An 11,296-nucleotide genomic window follows, 5' to 3' on the forward strand; every position below is an offset into this window, starting at 1 on the left:
AAGTTATATTGAAAGTGTGTTTTTGTTGTGTGCTCATACTGGAATGAAGAAAGTGAAGTACAAATGTGATATGTTATATGAGCCGAATTATCATGTGGGTAAACATGCTTAGCTCTCGATATATTAAATATCCGGGTTAAATCCCGCAGGCTTCATGCTGGTAATGTATATCCGGGTTAAATCCGTAAGCTTCGTGCTGGTAATGTATATTCGAGTTAAATCCCGCAGGCTTAGTGCTGGTACTATATCCGAGCTTAAAGTTCCATAGGCTTTGAGCTAGTAACTGGATTCGGGTTTTGAAACCCAACAGGCTTAACACCGGCGATTCGAATGAGACTACAAATTCAAATGTTCAAAGTAAACTATTATCAAATATTTATGATACATGGTAATGACCAGGTACGTATTATGTACTGTTATGTGAATTGATTACAAAGTGAGTCTTTAGTATCAAACAACGATATAACTATGTGAATGATTAATATATCTATGAATAAGAGAAATCACCTATTCGATCGATGTCTGCCATTATATGAAAATATGTGAATTAAATTAGTTGTATGAGCCATAAAGTAAAGTGAAGCATGTGCTGAAAATTTCTTTGTGTATTTATATTCGGCCAATAGTTTTTATGTGTGGTATACTTGCGTATATTTGGCCTAGTGATTGTAATTAGAATACGAATTTGGTAATATTCATTGTTCGATTTAAATGACATGTTTTAATTGTTGAAATGCTTAAAACTTACTAAGCCTCGAAAGCTTACTCTGTTTCTTATCTCTCTGTTTTATAGATTGTTGATTTTGGCCACCGACTCGGGAATCGTCAGCAGTTCATCGTACTATCGATCTTGTTGGTACAGTTATATTTTGGTCTCGATATGACATGTATAGGTTGGACTGTTGATAAAATATGTTTTGTAATTGTAAATATTTTGGCCGTATGAAAATGGCATTTATAACTTATAAATCTGTATGTATTCAGTTCGATTTCTGCTTTTGTTGATAGATTATGTGATTGAAAAATTAAATGTTCAGCTTGGTAATACCTCATAGCCTAAACCGACGATCGGACTCGGGCTAGGGGTGTTACAAATCTTGTCATATAATAAACAACCAAATTCATGCTTATAACCATACCAAAATCATAAACCAAAGTCTTACCAAAACTTATGTTTCATATCCTCAATTTACTACATTCTATATCATGCCATAAACTTACCAATTCCCCAAATAAGCACATACCAAAACTTACCTAAATTGACCATTTCATTTGGTCACTCAAAAGTGCATCAAAACATACCATTTTTGAACACAAAGCACATATCAAAATTCATTCATAATCACATCCATAACAAAGTAATATCACATGGCTAGTACTTCTAGCCTATACATGCCATACTTCAATATATACATTTTCAAAAGGTACCAAAATATAGTTCGATAGTGCGGTGATAATCCTTGATGATCCCCGAGCTCCCAGTAGCTTCGATATCTATAAAACAGTTGAAAACACATATAAAATAAGCTTCCAAAAGCTTAGTAAGCCATATACAAATAAACTTATCAAATAATATAATTTAAATTCGATTCAATCATATGAATCATGGCAAAGCATAATCGCATATCTATAAATCTCATATAGCTCATACTTATTTCATATATCCACATATGTTCAAATACTTACCTTTTATTCTGAATGATATTATACAATTCAAACATACTTGAGTCAATACACCACATAGTTACTCGTTTCTAAGAATGCCCGCTGAACTATTCGGAATCAATAAGGATACTCGGATAGCTCAGAAAGCTCATACAATGGCAACGTCCCAGACGTGGTCTTACATGTAATCAAATATCGATGCCACTGTCCCAGACAGGGTCTTACACGAAATCAAATACGATGCAGATGTCCCAGACATGGTCTTACACGTAAATCATAAGTCGATGCCAACGTTCCAGACGTGTTCTTACACGATAACACATATCAGATCCTACGTCATGACATATGTATTCTAACTATTCCTACAGGGCTTTTCAGACGTAGAAACTTTGTCGATACTTTCTCAAAAATTTGATACTCAACTCATATAACCATTTATCATTATTCAATAGCATATAAACATTAATAATTCAATTCAAAACACATTTACTTGTATATCGACTTACCTCGTAAAGATTTGAATGGACGAAATCGACTACTCGACAACTTTCGACTTTCCCCGATCTAATTCTATTTTTTTGGTTCTTGATCTACATCAATTCAAATTTAACTTATTCAAACTCACATTCATTCAAATCAATCCAAAAACACATATTTAAGGCATTTTACAAATTAGCCCTCACATTTTCACATTTTGACACTTTAGTCCCTATTACACAAAATCACAAAATACACAAAAATTTTGCACACATGTCTAGCCAAATATTCATAGTGTTTATATAAGCCCCCACATTTCATTTATTTCACATTTTAATCCCTTAAAATATCATTTTTATAATTTAGCCCAAATTACTCAAATTCATCAAAAATTCAAAGACAAAACATGTTAACCCAACATCAAACTTCTATATATTATCATCAAACTTCATAAAACACATAGTTTCATCAATGGCTCAACTCAAAATCATCAACAATTTCAAAAATTCAAACATGGGCTTGATAGAACACTAAGCAACAATCACAAAAACGTAGAAATTATTGAAAACAAATCAAAAACCATACCTAAATCAAAGGAAACAATTGTAGAAACCCTAAGCTTGAATTTCTTTCTTTTTCTTTTGATGATTTTTGCAACATGGATGAATTAATCATCTAATTTCATGTTTTATTTAACTATAACACCAATTAATTAACCTTTTGCCATTTTACCCTTAGTAATTAAACATTAATAAACCATTACATTAAGGCCATTAATGTTCACTCATAGGTTCAATGGTCAATTAACAACATAAGGACCTCTCAATTATAAAGACATAGCAAATAGGCACTTTAGCAAATAGAGCACATCTTTTACATTTTACGTAATTAGGTCATTTTTGAAAATTAAGCACACAAATGATCAAATTTTCATACGAAACTGTCACACATGTCAATTCACATATAATAAGCACAGAAAATAATATAAAAATATTTTTTGACTCGGATTTGTGGTCCCAGAACCACTATTCTGACTAGGGTCTAAACTGGACTGTTACAACTCTCCCCCCTTAGGGATTTTCGTCCCTGAAAATCTTATCATTGAACAGATTTGGATATTGCCATCTCATAACATCTTCAGGCTCCCACGTAACCTCTTCAATATTGTACGGATGCCACATTACTTTTACTAACAAAATTTTCTTATTTCTCAATTCTTTAGTCCCACGAGCTAAAATACGGATCGGTTCTTCTTCGTAGGTCATATCAGACTCAATCTCAATCTTAGACAGAGAAATCACATGTGATGGATCAGATCTATATCATCAAAGTATCTATACATGAAATTCGTCGTGGATTTTTTCTAGTTCAGGTGGCGATAACAATTGATAAACAACTGGCCCTATAACACCCTTTACCTGTATCTGAAGCCGGGATAGGGTTCGAGGCGTTACCGGGCTTAAACATTCACAAACATGCAAAACCAGGCCATAAAATTTCATCCAAATTAAAACTTTTCAAACACATGTATATCGTCCCTTATACAAGCATTCGAGGCCTAAAACATACATCGGGGTGGTTCGGGACTAAATCGAGGACTTTAGAAAGCTCTGGGAAAACTTAGAGAAATTTTCATGAAACAAGGTCACACACCCGTGTAGACACAGGGACACGCTCGTGTGTCTTCAACACGCCCGTGTCCTTAGGCCGTGTAACTATCTGTTTATGATGTCAGCAAAACAAATTGATCCACACGGCCAAGCCACACACCCGTGTGCTAGGCCGTGTCCTCCACACAGCTGAGACACATGGTCGTGTCTCTGCCCGTGTAGCCAACACTTAGGCTATTTTCCAAGCTTTATGTTGCCCTTAATTCTCACCCATACTTATACACATTATAGCCACACCTTATAAAATAAATTTAATGATTAATCATCCTTTAGTAAAATTTCGTTAAAGCATTTACATGTTCTCATACATGTGTTTATTACCTATACTCATGTTACACCAAGTTAGACATTCCAATTCACATTCTACAATTTTCCATATTCAATCTTTATCAACTTACTACCATGCCACACATTCATTCCATGGCCACGACCACCTCGAATGGTCTTAGATCATTCATCATATACATGTCTTATACTAATTATTCATAACAACCAATTATAAACACATCACAAACATTAACACATAGCAAGAATAATTAGGCTTACAAGCCATAACCATTTAAGCCACATCTTATGGCCATATATAATAAATCAATATAAGCCGATACATTTGGCTAATCATAACAACATCTAACATAAAAACTAGTCCTTATACATGCCACTCACTTGAAAGTATTTAATATACATATGACAATACTCCGGAGTTGTTGGCTTGATAGTGTGATGCTGCCTCCGACAGTATCCAACCCCGAGTTGACCTGGGAACACTAAGAAAATGGAGAGGAGGGGGTAGGCTTAAAGCTTAGTAAGTCCATATGAAAATAATAAGCAAATTATCAACATGATTCCATGAAAATGTAATCATAATTACACTTTTGCTGTTTTTTTGGTCATGCTGTTTTCTCGAGTCATAGTTACTACTTTATTTATATCTAGAGCTAAGAAACTCAAAATTAAGATTCGTTAATTTTCTTTGAAACAATACTCATATATATTCTTACCATAAAATTTTCAAAATTTTTGGTCTAGCCAATAAGTACATTTAATTCATTAAATATACCACTATTTCACTGTCCAATAGTTCCGACCTCTCTTCACTGAAAATTATTTATCTCATGGTACGAGACTCCAAATTGAGAACTGCTAATTTTCCCAACAACTATACTCATTAAGGATTTTAAGAATTAAAATTTTGACCCATAATTAGTTTTGTACAATTTTTAATGGTTTTCCCAAATCAGAACAGGGGATTCCAAAATCATTCTGACCATGCCTCACAAAAATCCAATTATCATAGAATATGAAATTCTTTTACCTTCACTGTTTCTTTTATGAGAAAATAGACTCATTAAGATTTAATTTCATTTCTTATTCAACCTCTAATTCAATTTTTACCATTTTTTATGATTTTTCAAAGTCACACAACTGCTGCTGTCCAAAATTGTTTTATTACAAAATTTCACTTTTTACATAATTTCATTTACTCCATTCTATATTACCAAAAGATTCGCTCAACTATCGAGCACATTGCTCACACTTTCACATAAATATAATTGCACTTATTCATCACATAGTCATGTACATATGTATTTTCACTTAGTAAATTTCTCGTTGAACTCATCGGAATAATAACAGATACCCGGTGGCTTGTGCATATACCACCCTTGTAACCGAAGCTCTCTGGTACGCATGAGACCTATCAATCTGGAACACATAGTAGCCTACACTTAGTACTACACACGTGACTTAACCGTCTGATACACGTAGTACCCTGCACTTAGTACTACACACGTGATTGAATTTAATGGGTACGCATAGTAGCCTGCACTTAGTACTACACATGCAACCTATCAATTTGGTACACGTAGTAGCCTGCACTTAGTTTTTCCCACGTGTTACATTCTCAGTTTCAACCACGGTTTCAAGGCACGGGTGTGTCTCATGCCCGTGTTGTTTTGGCAGTTTTTCCCACGACCATTTCGCACGGCCGTGGCAACTTATCGTATCCTGTGTTGGGGAAAAAATCTTGCCCTGTGTTCACACGGCCTAATACACCCCTTTGTGCCTGGCCTTGTGGTCTTTATAAAGTTTGCGTTCCATGATTCGATTAGTATGTTAGATGTTAAAAACTAAAATTTTAAAGAAATTAACACTGTTAATGCTATGGTTGCCTCTTGAGAAGCGCTTATTTACAGTCTAAGCTCGACTTACCTCACTTTTGCATAGTCAGGGTAGAGCAAGGAGTTTACACTCCTCATCCCTACTATAAATTTTATCAACATAAGTTTTAAGACGAGTATTGTTTACCTTAAATGTGCCAAATTTAGGATGATTTACCTCGACTGTACCATATGGAAAAATACTGAGTACCGTAAGAGGAATTTCTTCATTAGATTCAGGAGTAGTAATGCGAGGATCTGCTTCATCTAGTAGTACTTTGTCTCCAACCTTAAGTTGATTTGGTGAGATATTGAGCTCGTCCTAGCTCAGTTTCGGCCTATCGGGTGTTCTTAATTTCTATGTCCACCATTAATCTAGCTCCTCGATTTGTAGCCTTCGTTCTTCATAGATAGGTCCCTTGTTGTTGTTTGAACACATCTCATATACATTCTTTGTAACTATTTCCTGCACAGAAGGTTTCACCACGTAATCAGTACTAGTAGAATGATTTATACAGCCACCTTCAATTTTTGATGTGTTACTCGAATTACGAGCTTGAAGGGTGATTGTTTCATCTCCTACACAAAGTTTGAGTTCACCTGTACCAACATCAATAATGGTTTTAGCAGTCGCTAAAAAGGGTCGTCCTAAAATTAAAGGTACGTTATTATCCTCTTCCATGTCTAGAACAACAAAGTCTATTGGGTATATAAATTTATCAATCTTAACAAGAACATCTTCAATGATACCGCTAGGAAATCTAATGGTTTTATCAGCCAATTGAATGCTCATCCTAGTCTGTTTGGGTTTCCCAAGTGCTAGCTTTTAAACATTTTTTAAGGCATAACATTAATGCTTGCCCCTAAGTCAGCCAATGCATGATGAACATCTAAACTACCAACTAAACAAGGAATTGTAAAACTCCCTGGATCTTTCAATTTGTTGGGTAGCTTATTTTATAATATGGCTGAGCAAACTGTAGTCAATTCCACATGCGGCACCTCATCCAACTTTCATTTATTTGTTAAAAGCTCTTTTAAGAATTTGTCTGCGTTTGGCATCTGCGAAAGGACTTCAATAAACGGTAAGTTTATATGTAGTTTCTTTAAAAGATTAAGGAATTTACCAAATTGTTCATCTGATCGATCTTTCCTTGTCGCACTGGGGTATGGCACATGAGGTTTATATTCTGTACTCACCAGCTTTGGGTCATTTTGGCCTACCTCATTCTTACCTTTGCTTACCATCGTTTCTAGCCTTGGTTTTGCAACTAAGCCTTCCTCATCTTGAATGGAAATCACATTGAGTTGCTCTATTGGGTTAGGTTCAGTGTTGCTTGGCAGGCTACCTTGTGGTCGTTCAGAAATTAACTTAGCGAGCTGTCCAATCTGAGTTTCGAGCCCCTGGATTGATGCTTGTTTGTTTTTTAGTGTTGTCTCAGTATTCTAAAAATGAGTTTTTGACATCGAGATGAATTTGGTTAGCACCTCCTCAAGGTTTGTTGAAAACCCGGAGAATGTTGTGGCCTTTGATTTCGTTGACCGCCCCACGAGAAATTGGGATGATTCCTCCAACCTACAGTATAAGTGTAACTATATGGGTTATTTTGGGGTCTAAAGTTATTGTTACCCATATATTGGACTTGTTCCTCCTCGATGCCAGGGTTGGAGGGTTGATATTTTGTGCATGCTCCTCCTCCATTCGAGTCGCACCTCATCACTGGATGTACCTGAGTAGAACCACACAAACCGTCAATCTTTTTATTTAAGAGTTCTACTTGGTTAGATAGCATAGTAACCACGTCGAGGTTGAAAACACCGGCTGCTTTCGTCGGCTTTGTTCTCATAACTTTCCACTGATAGTTATTCAGTGACATCTCCTCAATAAATTCGTAAGCTACCTCAGGTGTCTTATTATTTATAGTTCCTCCAGCTGCTGCATCAATCATTTGCCAAGTCTAAGGATTCAAGCCATTATGAAACGTTTGAACCTATAGCCAAAGTAGTAACCCATGGTGAGGGCACCTTCTCAAAAGGTCCTTGTATCCCTCCCATGCGTCGTGGAGTGTTTCTAAATTCATCTGTACAAAAGAAGAGATATAATTACGTAATTTGGTTGTTTTAGCCGGCGAAAGGTATTTTAATAAAAACTTTTCAGTCATTTGTTCCCAAGTAGTGATTGACCCTTGTGGTAACGAGTTCAACCATTGTTTAGCCTTGTTCCTTAACGAAAAAGGAAACAACCGAAGGCGAATGGCGTCATTAGAAACGCCATTAATTTTAAAGGTATCGCAAAATTCTAGGAAATTTGCCAAGTGAGCGTTGGGATCTTCGTCCTGCAAACCATCAAACTGAACAAACTATTTTATTATTTGAATTGGCTTAGGTTTCAGTTCAAAATTATTTGCAGCAATAGTAGGTCTAACTATACTTGACTCAGTTCCTGTTAAATTAGGTTTAGCATAATCATACATAGTGCGTGGAGCAGGATTCTGATTTACTGGATCAGCAGCAATCGCAGGAGGTAGCAGATTTTCTTGGTTTATAGCCATCTCCTCGGTTGTGGTTGAAGTATCATTCTCTTGCTCGTCCTCTGTGTATCCTAGGCTTCGCCTTATTTCTCTCCTGTTTCTGTGAACTGTGCGATCGATCTCACCGTCAAAAAGTAGTGGTCCTGACGGGTTTCTTCTGGTCATAAACTAGAAAAACCTGTCAGAAGAAAATAAATGAAGAATTAGAAAAGAAAATAAAAATTTAAATTGCAATAAAAGTAAAATGGCTAAAGTAATAAAAATCGAGTGTTTCTAATATACTAGTCCCCCGCAACAGCGCCAAAAACTTGGTTGCGTGATATTCGTAACAGGTTTTAAAGATTTATAAATTAAACATTCTTGAGACTAACTTATTATCACGATTAAGACAAGTGTACCTATCGAACTGTAGTATAGTTCAGCAAGACCGGATTGTTGAACCCAAAGGAACTACGAGTACTAGTACTTACTTCCTTTTTATTATCTAGCCTAAAAATTAAAAGGGTTGGTCATCTAAACTAATTACTAACTAAGAATGCACAGAAAGAAAACTCGAGAAAATACTTTTGGGAAAATTCGATTGATTGAGACAATACCTAAGGAAAAATCCACCTAGACTTCACTTGTTATTTGACTCTGCATCAGACGATTTATTCATTTGACTTAATCCGTAGAAATCCCTAAGTTATATTATTATCTCTCTCGATACTAATAACGTCTAACCCTAGGTTGAATAATTGAAATCTCTTTCTAATTAACACCCTAGAATTGCATTAACTCAATCTATGGATTCCCTTATTAGGTTTCACTCTAATCCAACAAAATCTTGTCAGGCGCGCAATCAACTCCGCTTAACTATGACAATTTTACTCTTAGACAGGGTCTATTCCTCCTCTGAATAAGAGCGTTGACTTGAATCAATATACTGGAATATTAAAACAAGAATTAAGAACACATAATTAAGAACAAGTCAAATATTTATCATACAATTCAGATAATAATAACAAGATCTGTCTTAGGTTTCATTCCTCTTAGGTATTTAGGGGGTTTAGTTCATATTTATGAAAGAAAATATCTCAAAAGCATAAAGATAACAAAACATAAGAAAACCCAAAACTCTTGAAGGAACTTGAAGGGAGACCTCCAGTATTGATGATGAATCTGGCTTTTGAGATGGATCAATCGGCTTTCCTTGAGTAATTCCTTACTTCCTACTCTCCATCCCCCTCTTAAGTGCCTCCTCAAGTGTTTAAATAGGCTTTTGAATGCCTAAGAGCCCTAAAAATTTGCCTTTTCCTAATAGGACTAAACTTGCGCTCGGCAGGGACACGCCCATGTGACACGCCCGTGTGCGATTACTCTAGCCCATGGTTAAGGCTTTTAAATAGGCACGGCCTTGTGGTCTACCCGTATAAGTCGTGCTTCGATCCTGCCAAATTGACACGGCTGTGGGCCACGCCCGTGTGCGGAAGTCCAGGCAGTGTTGTTTTCCCATGTGGCTCCATTTTCTCCGTTTTCGGCTAGTTTCTCACTCTTTTTACTCTCCTATGCTCACCTAAGTATAAAACATGAAATTAAAGGATTAGGAGCATCGAATTCACCAAATCTAAGGAGAAATCATCCGTAAATGAGCTAAGCATGGGATAAAAATATGTATAAATTACGGTTTATCAGTCTGCGGGTGAAAAGCAGTACTGAAGTGCAATTTCATTCCTAAAGCCTCTTGCAGTTTCTTCGAAAACCGTGAAGTGAATCTCAGATCTCTATCTGACACGATAGACAAAGGTACCCCATGCTATCTTACAACATCAGAAATGTATAACTCAGCTAACTTATAAAATGAGTAATCAGATCGTACCAGAATAAAATGAGCTAATTTCATCAATCGGTCAACCATGACCCAGATAGCATCTTTCTTTTTAGGAGATAGGGGCAAACCCGAAACAAAATCCATTGTCACTCTATCCCATTTTCACTCCGGAATCATAATCGACTATAACAAACTTGATGGCACTTGATGTTCAGCTTTAACTTGCTGACAGATCAAACATTTTGAAACAAAGTCAGAGATATTTGTTTTCATTCCAGATCACCAATAAAGCTATTTCAAATCATTATACATTTTTGCACTACCCGGATGTACAGATAAACGACTGTTGTGAGTTTCATTCAAAATAACCTGAATCAACTCTGAATTTCTTGGAACATAAATTTGATCTTGGAATCTCAAACAATCATCATTATCAACTTTGAATTCTGAATCGAAATCTAAATCACACTAAGCTTGTTTTGCTATTATCTGATTACCAACTTTTTGAGCATCAATAATCTGTTGTAAGAATAACGGCCTCGCTTTCAATTCGACTAATACCGAACAACATCAGAAAAAGCTAAATGAGCATTCATAGCACGTAATGCAAATAATGATTTCTGACTTAAAGCATCAGCAACCATATTTGTTTTTCCTGAGTGATAATCAACAACAAGCTCGTAGTCTTTTAGTAGTTCTAGCCATATTCTCTGACGCAAATTCAAATCTTTCTGAGTCATTAGATATTTCAAGCTTTTGTGATCGAAATAAACGTGACATTTCTCACCAAACAAATAATGGCGCTAAATTTTTAAAGCAAACACAATTGTAGCTAACTCAAGGTCGTGTGTCGGATAGTTCTTTTCATGTGGCTTTAACTGTCTCAAAGCATAAGCAATGACTTTGTCTTCCTTCATCAAAACACATCCCAAACCGTTCAACGAAGCATCATTGTAGATCACAAATTCTTTACCAGATTCAGGT

At 35.8% G+C, this 11,296-nt stretch overlaps 1 non-coding gene across 1 annotated transcript; it reads left to right on the forward strand.

The window, feature by feature from the left end:
- Positions 1 to 7,978: 7,978 nt before the first annotated feature.
- LOC121231762 (small nucleolar RNA R71) lies at positions 7,979 to 8,085 on the forward strand. The gene has a single exon (XR_005929817.1). It is a non-coding gene; the product is annotated as a small nucleolar RNA R71 (small nucleolar RNA).
- The last annotated feature ends 3,211 nt before the right edge of the window (positions 8,086 to 11,296 follow it).

This window comes from Gossypium hirsutum, chromosome A06 (assembly GCF_007990345.1).
Source record: "Gossypium hirsutum isolate 1008001.06 chromosome A06, Gossypium_hirsutum_v2.1, whole genome shotgun sequence".
Taxonomy (NCBI): Eukaryota; Viridiplantae; Streptophyta; class Magnoliopsida; order Malvales; family Malvaceae; genus Gossypium; species Gossypium hirsutum.